At 44.9% G+C, this 14,724-nt stretch overlaps 1 protein-coding gene across 11 annotated transcripts in view; it reads left to right on the top strand.

Annotated features, from left to right (window-relative positions):
- Window positions 1–300: 300 nt before the first annotated feature.
- Window positions 301–14,724, top strand: part of Rcbtb2 (RCC1 and BTB domain containing protein 2) — a 46,768-nt gene continuing 32,344 nt past the window's right edge. For 3 of the 11 annotated variants that reach the window (XM_057786374.1, XM_057786368.1, XM_057786365.1), the window contains exon 1: window positions 6,727–7,041. The gene's annotated coding sequence lies outside the window, so the exon portion shown is untranslated. Of the gene's footprint in view, window positions 329–6,482; window positions 6,535–6,724; window positions 7,042–7,462; window positions 7,703–14,724 lie in introns of those variants that run through there. The other 8 variants (XM_057786375.1, XM_057786369.1, XM_057786367.1 and 5 more) reach the window with 6 other exon arrangements.

Below are 14,724 nucleotides of genomic sequence, written 5' to 3'. Positions count from 1 at the left end.
AGGAATAATATTCTCAAAAGCATTATCATAAATTTGAGAGAAAGCAGCAAGGGTGATTGGGAGGAATTGAAGGGAGGAAAGAAAAGGGGGAAATCAGAATCTAATCTCCTTTCTTCAGCTTTTTTCCAGCTGACCTGCCTGGGTTTTTTTTGACACATCCATACTGGCTGCCCTAGAGTGTGAGCTATTGCTCCCTAGAGCTCTGACCTGGCAGTGAACAGAGGAAAGCTTGCTCACAGTTTTCCTGCCCCTGCTGAGATATCACAGCTATGTGAAGAGTCTAGTCAGGCTCCGAGAGAATGAGAGGCAAAGGCTATAGACTACATAAGTAAGTATCTGATTCATCGGTACTTTCTCTTTTCTGTCTCAAAGTCATTAGCCCGGGTTCGCCTGGACTCCACCAACCATTTCTTGGTTTGATTCTCTACCCCCACTCATTCTCCTCTATACCATCCTCTAGATCCTCTGGGAACAGTCTTAACACCCCCATCTCAGGTCTTTCTGGCATTTTCCAACTTCAGTACCAAACCCAGGAGCACAAAGTAACCTGCTACATTCAATTTTCACAGCAACTATCCTAATGCTATTAGAATGTGGGGCAGGCGATGTTGTTCAGGGTCCTTTGTCACTATGTGACTGGCAGGATCTGACATGCAGAGTCATGACTACAGAAAGAAAAGTTTTATTCTGGAAGGCTTGTGTTTGTATGTGATGGACAGAGTGTGTGTATGTGTGTGTGTGTGAATGTGTGTTTATGTGTGTATGTGTGTGTGAGTATATGTGTGTGTGCATGCATGAGAGTGGATGTGTATGCATGTGTGTTCTAGTGTACTTGCCCACTCATGCATGTGAGGAAGCCAGAGGTAAACATTGGGTCTCTTCCTCTATAACTCTCTACTTATTATTATTTGAGATGGGTCTCTCACATTTGAGATGGGTTTCTCACTGAACCTGGAGCTAGCTATTTTGCTAGACTCTAGAAGTAAAACATTTCCTGCCTGATGATCACACTATGAGAAAATCATGTATGACAGATAAGGACTTATTAAAAAAAGCCTTTTATTTGTTTCTGATAGAGGGTTTTACTGTGTAGATCAAACTGGCTTTGAACTCATAGAGATTCACCTGCTTCTGCCCCGAGTGCTGGCAGAAATGGCATGTATCACCATGCCTGGAAAAAAGGGACTTTTTTAATGAGCTTATGTATTTGGGAAAATATGGTAAGTCACAAAATAATTAAGAATTATTTGGAGCCGGGCGGTGGTGGTGCATGCCTTTAATCCCAGCACTCGGGAGGCAGAGGCAGGCCGATCTCTGGGAGTTCGAGGCCAGCCTGGTCTACAAGAGCTAGTTCCGGGATGGGCACCAAAGCTACAGAGAAACCCTGTCTCGAAAAACCAAAAAAAAAAAAAAAAATTACTTGGAAGTGTATTTTAAAAAATTTATCACTCCATAAAAATTTAAACTTTATAGAAAAATGCAGGGAAGTAGAAATTATCCATCACCTCACCAGTGAAGTAGAACTGCTCTTGGTATTTAAGTGACTGTATTGCAAAGCAAGATTTGGTATAAACATACACATTTGTGTTTGAGTGTATTGTGTGGTTGTGATGGTCTGTATTGTACCAGCAAGGCATCCCTGTCAATCAATTGAGTTCTCAGTACTGGAGAACATAAGTGCACATATGTTGTCTGGGTTTCTCTCTTGCCCCATTCCCACAATCGTTAAGTCCCAATGAAATCACACAGAAGTCTACATTAATTATAAACTAGCTCAGGCTTCTTATTAACTCTTATAACTTATATTAACCCATTATTCTTGTCTATGTTAGCCATGTGGCTCGGTACCTTATTCAGCAAGGCCGTCACATCTTGCTTCTTCTGTGGCAGGGGTCAGGACTGCGTACCAAGCTTTTCTCTTCCCAGAATTTTCCTGTTCTCATTGACCCACCTCTACTTCCTGTCTGGTTGTCCCGCCTATACTTCCTGCCTGGCTACTGACCAATCAGGGATTACTTAAAATATAATCGACAGAATACAGACAATTGTTCCACTCCACACACAGGCATCATATGTTACTGGGCCATTCCGTTCTTCCATGGTAGCTCCTCACAGTGGGTGGTGGGTGTCTCTTCAGAAGCTTCCTGTGGGCTTCCTGCTGTTATAGGTCTATGGTCTGCACCAGTCACATGTCTGCCTTAGACATTGTCAAGTAAGAATGGCCTGGCGTAATCAACTCAGAAGCTATGGGCTCTTTATGCCCAGCTGACTTCTAAGCAAAAGCCAGGGATCGCCGAAGGAGACGGCGGGGGGGGGGGGGGGGGTGAATTTGCAATAATACTGAACACCTCCAAACCTGGCTGATGATACTTGGAGAATGTTTGTGGATTGACTCATTATTTTGAAAGCTTGAAAATTAAGAACCAGAAATTTCTTCTGTTTTTCCTGTGGTGACTGGGAATCACTGAGGAAGGACATTTGTCTCTCTCTATATAAAATATTCCAGCTCATAAGTCAATCAGAAACAATTCAATACTACCATTCCCAGCATCTACTGACCGCACAGACTGAGCATAAACAATTACCAGTGTTAGAGAAAGAAACAATCGTACTTACATGTCACTGATGGAAGGGGTCGCTACTGCCTAAGAAGTTAGCTTGCCAGAAAAAGATCATAGGGATTTTGGGGGAGGGTTGAACGGGGGAGGGGAGAGGTAGGGAAGGGAGCAGAGAAACATGTAGAGCTCAATAAAACTCAATAAAAAAGAGAGAAGAGAAATAAAAAAGAAAGGAAGAAAGAGAGGAGGAAGGAAGGAAGGAAGGAAGGAAGGAAGGAAGGAAGGAAGGAAGGAAGGAAGGAAGGAAGGAAGGAAGGAAAAAATGAACACTAAGCAAAAATAAATCCTCTCAAGACTCTAAATCTACTTATTTATGGTGAGCATGGAGGGAGTATACTCGGGGCAAGTAACTTAAGTTTTCCAATTAATAAACTGAATGAAATAGAAGAGTTAGGAAAGGGAAATTATGACTTAAAAGGAAGATGTAAGGATTATAACCCAATCTCTATGCCTGCCTTCATAAGTCAAACTGCTGAGAGAGTGTGGAACTAAGGACTGGAGGACTTAGACTCTGAGTGTTGCATGGCCACAGAACTCATGATGGTTTTGTGGGTGTAATGTATTTGATAAAAAAATTTTAAGATTCTTTATCTTTTAGAGATAGTCTCTGAAATATTGGTAGATAGATCAGATGCTTCATACCAGGATGATGGTGAAAAGAAAGCACTAATTAGGGGGCTGGAGAGATGGCTGAGAGGTTAAGAACACTGACTGCTCTTTCAGAGGACCTGCGTTCAATTCCCAGCAACCACATGGTGGCTCACAACCATCTGTAATGAGACTTGGTGCCCTCTTCTGGCATGGAGGTGTACATGCAGGTGGAACATTGTGTCCATAATAAATAAACCTTTAAAAAAAAGAAGCACTAATAAAAGAAAGTGGGTCACAAAGTACTGACTGCTGAACGGGTCCCAATTTTATTTTCCTTTCAATTATTCTATGTTAACATATTTCTACTTTTTTCTTAATTTTAAAAAGTGCAGCTTTTAACCTGCCATGCTTTAACTTACCCAGAGGGCTACAGAATATATAGTTTATTTCCTGAGTGCTATTACATGAATGGATGTGTTCTTTCCTGTTCATATGTTAGAACCTGATACCCAATGTGGCAAAATTACAGAGTGGGCATTTCAGAAGTGCTGAAGTCCTAGGGAAAGGGGTTAGACTCCAGGGACCTCCCTCACCCATTTAGCTACTTCAGGACAGTGTTAGCCTCTCTACAACATGGAGACAAACAAGGTGCTGTCTATCAAGCAGAAAGCAAGCCTTTAGCAGACACCAGGTCTTCCCATGCCTTTACCTTGGGCTTCTCGGCTCCCAGAAAAGTAAGTGATATGTGTCTGTTTATAAATTATCCACACTGAGGCATTGGGTGATGGCAGCCTGAATGGGCAGACGCCATGTTCTCTACTTACAATGCTGCTGTGACTGGCTTTCTACATGTTTGCTTACTAGATTCCTAATGGTGAAAAGGTTAGGTTGGAGAGCAGACTGTCTTCCAGAAAGGTCTTCTTCTAACACGCTGCGCTTTCAGTTACATCTTTTAAATATTTAAGTAATCCTCGACTTTTTGCTAGCATTCCATTAGAGTTGTGGATTAATCTTAGAATAGACTCCTTGCCTCTCACTTTGCCTTGTCCCTTGGTAGTTTAAGCTGTCCTCACTGATTATAAGCTGCCTTCATAACTGGATATCACTAAACTCTACCAATATTTCTGAAACCTTTTCAGTTCATTTCCTGAAGGTTCCCAAAGTGGGAACAGTTTGGATGATGTTTGCCCAGAGGATCTAGGGAAGCCCAGCCTTGCTGGTCCTCTCTTTCTCTCTTTTTGTTTTTTTAATAGAGTTATGTTTTTCTCCCTCCCCCTCCCTCCCTCCCTCCCTCCCTCCCTCCTTCCCTCCCTCCCTCCTTCCCTCCCTCCCTCCCTCACACTGGTCCACTCTTGTCCGAAGTCTCTAGAAGTGCAGAAGCAACAAAGCATGCACAGGACCATTGTTTCAGTGGAGAACATGAACCGGGCTGTGATGTTAAGATGGTGTAAATCAGGCTACAACATGGTACCATAAACATCCTACAAAACTCAGAACCAAGACCCGCCTGCCTGGGAACCTGCTCTGCTCATGCCTATGCTAGCACCCCATCCTCCATCTTCGTCCCTGCTCTGACAATCCTGGGAAAGGCCATTTTAGAGCACACTACTGACCACAAGTTTATGCAAAATTTAAATAACATTTGCTCCAGTGACCGAGGCTACTTGACTGTTTTCTGGGCATCTTGCTGTTTCAGACACACACAATGAAGTAGAGCAGAAGAAGAAATGAAAATGTCCCTTTCTGGGAGGGGTCTGGATATTTTCTTCTTCCTCAAGTGTAGGCAGAGTTTCTCTGTGTCCCAGCAGTCGCTCCCAAATAACCTGACTAAGACTTATTATTAATTATAAACCTTTGGCCCATAGCTCAGGCTTATTACTAACTAACCCTTACATTTTAGATTAACTCATATTTCTTATCTACCCTCTGCCCAATAACAGTGCCCTCTTCAACATAGCACATTCATCTTGCTTCTCTCTGCATCTCTGTGACTCTGCCCTCCTTTCTCCCAATGCCCTATCTGCCCTGAAAATCCTGCCTAGCCAATCAGCTTCTTATTAACAATGAGAGCAACACATCTTCACAGTGTACAAAAGGTTTACTCCACAGCATTCAAGCCTCACAAAGAACAGCCAGTGGTGACACATAACTTTAATCCCAGCACTTAGGAGGCAGAGACAGGTTGATATCTGAGTTTGAGGCCAGCTTGGTGTACAGAGTGAGTTCCAGGACAATAGGACTATGTAAAAAAAAATACAAACAAACACACAAATAACAACTCTTACCATTGTGTCATTTTTATACCACTGAAATAATCCCTATATTCATCATGGTGTTTATTGTTGGATCTTATTTGTTGATATTCTACTAACGATTTTTAAAAATATATGTAATCTTTGTTGGGATTGCTATAGGCATATTATGTGAAATATTTCACAGACTCCTGCTCCATTTTAAAGGTGAAGATCTGGAGTCCATAGAAACATATGACACAGGGTTCAAATATTTTTCTGACCTTCCACATCTAGTCTTGATTTCATTTTCTAAAATTATCCAGAATCCATTTTTTTTTTTGCTCTCTGTAAGCCCAGCTCACTTTTGTACTAAATTCAAGGACTGTTGGTGTTCTGCTTACACTGAGCTTTTGGCCTCCAGTCAGTAAACTTACTCAAGACAGAATCATGCGGACCTCTTCCAAAAAGCCCTTTGCGGATCCTGTGGCCCAGGCAGCAGTTACACTGCTAAGGCCCTTATCATTTGACCCACTTTCTGACTCATCTGGAAAGAAACCACATGATCAACGGGTGAAAGAGGAGGGTTGGGATGACGAGCCCCAGCCTCACCTCTAATGGGCCTGACTGCCACTATCTCCCCTCTAAGTGGGCCCCCCACCTCTAATGGGCCTGATTGTCACTATCTCCCCTCTAAGTGGGCCGAGATCATATACCATGAAAAACTGAAGTCAAGAAAATAAGACATTCTTTTAAATTTTCAACTGAAAATCAAATATATATTTATAGTGCACAATTTTTTTGATATATGCATACACTGCATTGATGGCAAAATCAAGCAGGGAGAGGAGGGGAGAGAGGTTATGGAGTGTGAGCCTAAAGGGCTATTAGGGAGACTCTGTTCCAAAATTATGTATTATCTCAGCAATTTCTGGTGTGCACAGTTGGTAACAATAGCCACCATGTAGTACAGAAGCTTTCTTGAGCTTGCGCCTCCTAACTGAAATTTGATCAGTATCCCTTTTCCCCTAGTCCCAGGAATCACCACCCTACTCTGTTGGTGACACTTTTTAAACGGTCCTTCTATGAGATCCGTAAGTATTCTTCCTGGGCCTACTCTGCTTAACACCCTTCAAGTTCATTCCATATCGTCCCAAGTGACAGAATTTCCTCCATTTTAAAATCGGACCGATTTGAGTCCTCGATTATCACACAATGAGGTCGGCCTCCAGTACGGATCTGGTAAGACCGGACTAGCGCACGCACGCTGGCTCTTGTTTCTCAGCAAGCAGAAAAATGAACGCCTGTAACACCTAAAACCGGAGAGGCGTAGGTTCCCTGGGCACAGGGTCCCCACCGAGGCCAGGCGGCACAGGGAGGAGGGGTGCCGCGCTCAGCCCCCCTCCCTTCTCCCGGTACCCCCTCCCCTCGATCCCCTGCACTCTCCTCCCTCCCACCCCGCGGCCCCCTCCTCCCCGCACTCGGGGCTGAACTCGAGCGCTGCCCGCCGAGCCGGGCCGCTTCAGGGGGAGGCGCCAAGTCTCGAATGTTCCCGGCCCCGGCCGCGCAGTCCCCGCTGCCGGGAGCCGAGCGGCGTGGAGGTAAGCGTGCGTGTGGGCGGCGGGCCCGGGGGCGAAGGCCGGGCGGAGGCCTCACCCTGCGCCGGCCCCGTGCGCAGCCGCTGCGGGGGCTGGGCGAGCCTCCATCCCACCCAGGCCGCAGGCCGGGGCCGCGGCGCGCACGCGCGAGCCCCGTGGGCGAGGTCGGTGGCGCGGTTCTGGGTTCACGTCCCTTCCCCGGGGCCCTGGGACCATGTAGTACTGCGCATGCGTGTAGGCCTGGCCGAGGGTCCATTTTTGGCGTCGCCCCAAGCCAGGGAGCGACTCTAGGATTCCCGGTTCCAGCTGGGAGGGGTGGGGGAAAGTGGACGCTGCCCTCCCCCCACCCCCCCGGCTCTCCATCCCTTCCCAGCACGAGGGGAGCTAGCAGTCCTGTTTCCCGATCTTTCCGCCCGGAACCGCCTCGCTGACTCAGTGGCGCCTCAGGCTTCAGGCTGTAGGTCGCGAGGTGGAGGGATGGCGGGCAAGGCCTGGGGCTGCCCTGAGATGTCGCAGCCGGCTGCCTGTTGGGCTCTGCTTAGGCCGGAAGTGGAGGGGTTTAGAGGCTGCAAACTTTCTCCGGGCCCCTCCTTGGCGGAGATGGAACTTCCGCCTTAGTTGAAGACAGATTTAGAGCCGACTTTTTGCCGTTGTTCTTTACAAGGTAAAGATTTAACCCAGACTGTTAGGAAGGATACAAAAGAAAGATGCTTTCTAGCACACCCGGCGGTTGCCCTGAACTGGTGCTCGGTTACATTAGTCCCCTTGACGAGACGATAGTGAAAACCAGTCAATGTGGCCACGTTGGCAAGGTCCGAGCTTGAAGTTGAGGTGGAAATAGCGGACAGGAGATGTGCCTAAGTGGGCCCGGTCCAGGTGTCGACCCATCCTGCCTCAGCTCCACTCACAATTCCTTGGCATCCAAAGCCTGCTAGCTGAAAGGGAGACGCACAAGTGTCTCTCTTTAGAATATCTTCCCTCCTGCCCGAACCGTTGCTTAGTGACTTTAATCCCTGTCAGAGCCGAATAAAAGTGGTCGAGTTCACAAACAGCCCCGTGGAACTTTGCAAGATCGCGTATGTTCTGTGTTAGCTGTTTACCGGTCGTTGGGTTCCTCTGTGTTTGCATCCTCCCTGTAACGTCTGTCACCTTACTGGGCACAGCGTGTAGTTAGGCCAGGGGCTGCTGTGGAGAGTGCCTAACGGTGCCGTTACTTCTGTGCTTGTACTCTGGTACGATGTGCTGGCACAGACGTTTGGTGTCTGGACTAGAATAACGGCTTGGAGAATCCGAATGCATTGGAGGAGATGTCACACAACATCTTTGTTTCTCATTAATAGCTACCCCGTGCATGTTACCAGGTAGCAGAGCCACTAGAATGACGCCTTAAACACAACACTCCCACCATGCAGGCCCTGTTGCTGTTCGGGGGCTTCCTGAGTGGACCACCATTCCAGAGCCCGCGCATTTGTTCCACGGCCACATGGCGGGGGACTTTACATCTTGAAACAACTGTGTCACTTCAGAGAGAACTTTCCCATCTAAAATAGCCCCTGCTCTGGTTCTCCAACCCCTTAGCCTCTCCTTGGCTTTGTAGCCCCGATGGCTATCTGATGTTACCCACATCTATGGTCTATGGTTCTCTTGTGTCTGCCCCTCTCATTACCTACAAGGTATTTGTTAACTGAGTGAAAGTTAGATTGAAACCTAATTTCCTTTAGAGAGACTTTGTGCAGAACTTGGACTCGTGTGGCAGTTTTCTTTCATAGCAGATGCTATCCTAGGTGTTTGGGGTTTAGCAATGAATAAAAAGATCACTTTTCTCTGGTGCCTGCGTTCTTGTCAGAGATGATGAGCAACCGACATTTGATAATTTTGCCAGGGAGGAAGTGGCAAATGCTCTGAAAATGGAATATGAATTGAGAGTGCAGAGGTGAGTTTTGTTTTTAACAACCCAGTGACTGTGGAAGGTGATGTTTATGGTGGAATGAAAAAGTCTTATTAGGAGGAAATACTTGCATGCTCTCTGAGGCCTGCAAGGCTCCTCACTATGGCAGATGCCACCGTCCTCTATAGGTAGGAGATGAACCTGTCAGAATTTCTCGGTTTAATTCACCACAGCTAAGGAAGAGACCAGAATCTTTCTCATAGATAACCGCTATGTATGCACTCAGAAAACTATAGCGCCAACTTGCTATAGCCTTATTCTGCAACTACAGATTTAACAGACCTTGATTGGAAATATTAAGAAAACACCTTTACTGAACATACAGAATTGGGGGGGGTGGCGATCATTACTAACTAAACAAGAAAGAATATCAACTTAAATTTTTTTTTTCTTTTAAGACATGATTTCACTCTACTTCACTAGATCAGACTGTCCTGAAACAACTTAGTAGGATTCTCCTGCTTCAGCCTCTCTAGTACTGAGGTTACAGGCGCCAAGCCTGGAGGGATAGCAACCATCCACACAGCATTTACATCGGGTGTTTCTTCTGTGTCTGATTGAAAATAGAAAGAGAATGTGCCCTGCCCGTATGCTTGTGACAGGTTCTATAAGTGACTTGAGCTTTCACAGAGTCTGGTACAGAAGGATTTGGATCCTGCAGCAGTCCCACTGACCCTGGCTTACTGTACCTTGCAAAAGCTTCTTAATTTCCTCTGACACCAAGTCATGGGGATGACAAGTTAATGTTATATCATGATACTCAGCGATCTCTTATTAGAGGTTCTGTATGAGCCAGACAAATCTAAGCAGCCGGTGGCCCTTGACTGTAGAAGACTTGGAGAAAGACACCGATGGAGAAGAACCTGTTTAAGGAAAGGTGTCTCCTCGGAGGTCTTTTATTAAAGTGAAGTAGGCCACAGCCACTCCTTGTTCAAGCATTAAGAGGCTATTACTCTAGAGGTATAAACGGAGGGAACTCTATTAATTAGCTTTTGTCCACAGGAGGTTGTCATATTTAATTTCAGTTTTAACAGTTCTGAGACTAGAATGCTTACTAGATACTGCTGTTTCCAAAGTTTACTTGCCGTTATTACAAACCAGAGTGTCCAGGAACAGGAGATAGGGAACAGGGGTATCAGGGCGGCAGAGAGGAGTTGAGGTCCTTCTGTTCAAGGCTGAAAACAAGGTGGTCCATGTGGGAATGCAGATCAGTTGCCTCTCTGGATCCTTCTAGCTTTCCTTATCTGGAAGGAACACGTGTCTCCACGTGATGACTTCCTCCTAACAATATGATGATCTCTAGGAAATTGAAATCATAATAGACTATTAAACATCAGTCTGACACCGAAGTGTGTGCTTTTAACATCAGCTTTGCTAACCTAACCTGAGTTAATATGTATTGGGTGTCCCCCCCATACATTTTTGAGCTAACAGGTGGTAGTGAATGTTGGCCAAACTGCAGTGTTGTCTATATTACAGCAAATGTATACAAAAGGATTCCCAAGAGGAAACAGATGGAGGTCAAGAGGGTCTGCTGTGTTCATGAATTAATGTTGTAGAATCTTTAATAGGATAATAGTTACCACATCTGTTAATATCTATTTAAACATTGGATGTATAAGAAATTAAATCTTAAATGGACTTACAAATGGCTTTTGTGTCAGTTCATGCCATTCATGTAGCAACGTAAAATTTATAGTTTATGTTAACTGTTTTCCCACTTGGAGACAACATTTTGTTATCGGTATTATCAGTGCTGTTGTTCTCAGTAATCTGAAGATGGTTGCTAAAGCATTGCTGTGGGCTGATTCACCCCAAACCTCACCGTGAAATTGGAAACCACTTGTGCCCCACAAGTCGGTGTACTGCTTTTCCTACGCATCAGGCAGCACCGCTTCCTTTGGGGGTGTGCTGACTGCGGCTTGTGTGTAGTTCTGTCCGCTGCTTATAAGCACCCAGAGCAACCAGCAGCTGGTTAGGTGTTCTTGTCCTACTGTTCCCATTTGGGACTGCCGGCATCTCATTCAAGAGGAGCTGAATTACAACCAGTGCACGTGACAATTGAGGCTGTGTTATATTATTTTATTATTATTTATATACTTATATTACCTGTAATTCAAGGTTAGCACTAATAAAAGATTGATAATGATACTTTTTTTGATTTTTTTGAGACAGGGTTTCTCTGTAGGTTTCTACAGAGCCTGCCCTGGAACTAGCTCTTGTAGCCCAGGCTGGCCTCGAACTCACAGAGATCCCCCTGCCTCTGCTTCCTGAATGCTGGGATTAAAAGCATGTGCCACCCCCCCCCAAAGAGAATGATACTTTGAAATTACTCAGCAAACATTCTTGAAACCCCCACTGGCATTAACTTTGTCTGTAGCTCCCTCACACCTGATATCTTAAACTGTGCCCCTCCCACCACTTTGCTTAACCCTTTCTTTGCCTCCTTGAGGAGAGTGTCTCAGGTGGGAGAACTTGTCACTAGCATCACTTTATTACGTTCCTTAAGCGCGGTTTAGAGCTGATCTCATGGAACTGAACTTAAAAACAGCTCTCAGATTTCTCTGAAGAACCTGCCCCCATTTGCTTTTTACTGGGACCACTTCTTTTTTTTTTTTTTTTTTTTTTGGTTTTATGAGACAGGGTTTCTCTGTAGCTTTGAAGCCTGTCCCAGAACTATCTCTTGTAGAGCAGGCTGATCTTGAACTCACAGAGATCCTCCTGCCTCTGCCTCCCGAGGGCTGGCACCACTTCTGATAGATAACTCTCAGCATGGAGAAGCCTCTGGTTAACTAACCTATTAGCTCTCCACATCACCTGAGCGCTGTATCTTCCTGTCTTCACAGTACTGTGTTTTCTGTTTTGTTCTTTTATATACTTGTTTTCCACTCACTGGGAATACAGGCAGTAACTCAGCCAATGAACATGTGTTCTGTAATCAGCTTAGCTCCCTTCCCGTCACTTCTTCCCAGGTAATGTGTGCCACACTGAATTGCGGACACACTTAGTATACTGAATATCTCACCAATAGTCTCTGTACAGTTTATTCTTTGTGCAGGGACATGAATTATCGTGTTCTCTGTGAGGATTAGGAAGGGATATGTTTGTCATGTTAGAAAGACTATCTTTTGTCTGCTAGTCTTTGACTACGTTGTTACTAACAGTGTAAGAGAAAACTGGCAAAATACCAGTTTGTCTGTCTCAAACAAGGGTAACTTAGAAATAGATTATTAAATGATACATGTTTAAGAAAACAGCTGGAATAAAAAATACCATACAACAGATGAGCCTACTTGCTATTTATTTGGCTTTGAAGACTTACTAGTCAAACACTGGAATGCTGCTTCCTGAGTGTTTAGCCGCTGGCTCTTGAGTGTCCAGCTGTTGGGTCCTGAGTGTCCAGCTGTGAGCTTGGACGGCAGAGAGAGGGACGGAGATTCCACTGAGAGACGGTCTTCCTTTCTCATTTTGGCTTGTAGATCAAATCCTGAGATCCCTTAATGTTATTTTTGTTACTTTAAACTGAATGAGGAAATGTAGCGGAAACTATTCTGCAGAGCTTACTGCGGAATGTATACGTGAGCCCAGTCATAGCCCTCCAGCAGATGGAGGCAGAACCAGTGGCGTGCCCTGCAGTAGGACAGTTAGGACACCCACTGTCGTCTCCTGACACAGGGGCTGCTTAGGCTATGACACTGTCACTCTGAAGACCTGTCCCAATGCGGACATCAGCCTCCCCCACGCCCTCCAGAAACAGCGCCTTCCTGTGCAGAAAACAGGGATGTCTGGAAGCCAGTTTAGAGCATAACTGATATTAAACACTTTTTTCCCCTAGTTCAGATTCTCCTTGCCAGGCATGCATCATTCTGTAGTATTAGTTTACTTTTAAAATGGCAGAAAAAATCTTTGCTTATGAATCATCATTATCAATGTTTTATGAAATTCCCATGTCTCTAGTAAAAGCAAAGTCAGAATGGTGGTACTCCAATTTTAATATTGGTTAACTTTATCCCCCATACAGGCTGGCCTTGAACTGGCCATGTAGCTGAGGATGGCCTTGAACTCCTGATCTTCCTAAGGACAGGCAGGGATTATATGTAGTATATGTGCATACTAGCACAGTGACTCTCAATGCGTTATGTTGTGATTGGAAAAGTGGTAATATACAAATTCATTGTTATATAATTACGTGGAGTCTTTTATCTTTGGCATTATCTTCATCAAAACTTCTATGAGAATTCCCAGCGAAGCCCAGCCTATATCATGTTGTCATGTGCACTGTAGTAAATGAGGGCTGTTTCTCTGTGCTCCGAGCTTTACCAAATGGTCTGTTACACCATCTGTATTATTTCGTGGCCTAGTGATTTGTCCAACGTTGCTAAATCTAGGAAATTAAATGTGTGTGTGTGTGGGGGGGGTGCACAGAGACTGGAAGAACTGGGAGAAGGCGTTGGGTCTCTCGCACCTGGAGTGCAAACAGCTGTGAGCTGCCCAGTGGTCCTCCAGGAGAACAGGAAGCACTCTTAACTGATGAGTCATCTCCTCAGCCCCTAGAGAATTCCTCTTAGTTGATACAGGTATGTCTGTCCTCAGGTTGTCTGTCCTGTTGGCAGATCCTGCTTCCCTCTTCACTCTTCCTTAGGAGTTTTTCTCTGGTTCTGCTACTACAGGGTTCGTCTAGGTCAGCTCTTTTCAAAACAGGGTGAAGTCATTTTAACAGTTTTTTTAACATTGAAATATGATGGAATGGCATAGGATGGCGAAGGGCAAAATAGCAGAGCTGTATAGACCACAAGAAAAAGATTCCCTATTTCATGTAGGAGGATAAGAATTATTTTATGAAATTTTGTTTCAGTGATCTGTTAGTTAGCTTTGTGTTGCTATGACGAAAACCTTTAAACAGAGGAAGACTTGCTTCAGCTCGTGGTTTAGGCCTGTGCTTTTGGTCCATGGTCAGGAATCACATTTCACTAGGAGCACATGGTGGAGCTGGCAGCCTGGATATAGAGAGAACAAAGGGCCAAGGATAAGATTTACCTTTAGGGCTGGAGAGGTGTCCAGTGGTTAAGAGCACTGGTTGCTCTTCCAAGGACCTGGGTTCAATTCCCAGCACCCACATGACCGCTCATAACCACCTCTTAACTCCAGTCTCAAGGATCCAGCACCCTCTCCTCGCCTTTGTAGATACCAGGCAAATATGTGGCTCACAGACAAACGTGCATATAAAAAACCCATACACAAAAAATTAAATATGCACACGATACACATCCTTCCAGGACATGCCCTCAGAACCTCCAAATAGGCCCTACTTTTTTTTCTTCTAGTTTTTCAAGACAGTGTATCTTTGTGTAGCCTTGGCTGTCTTAGAACTTGCTTTGTAGACAAGGCTGGCCTCGAACTCACAGAAATATGCCTGCCTCTGCCTCCAGAGTGCTGGGATTAATGGCGTACACTACCCCTGCTAGGTCCTACCTCTTAAAGATTTCCATCATCTTCCCCTAGTTCATGAAGCTAAGAGTTCAGCAATTAATCTCTTGGTAAGGTTAGAATCTTCTCAATCCAGTCACCTCCCAAAGTCCACCTTCAAAAACTGCTAATCTAGGAACCAAACTTTGAACACATGAGTTTGGGGGAAATGTTGTAATCCATATCATAACAGACTTCATATATGTATCAAAAAAAAAAAAAAAACTCATCAAAACCCAAAATACCCAAAAGATGTCATGGTGATCCAGACA

This window comes from Chionomys nivalis, chromosome 12 (assembly GCF_950005125.1).
Source record: "Chionomys nivalis chromosome 12, mChiNiv1.1, whole genome shotgun sequence".
NCBI classification, from domain to species: domain Eukaryota; kingdom Metazoa; phylum Chordata; class Mammalia; order Rodentia; family Cricetidae; genus Chionomys; species Chionomys nivalis.
Note: the sequence above shows the minus strand (reverse complement) of the source record. Positions and strands in the feature narration are given on the sequence as shown.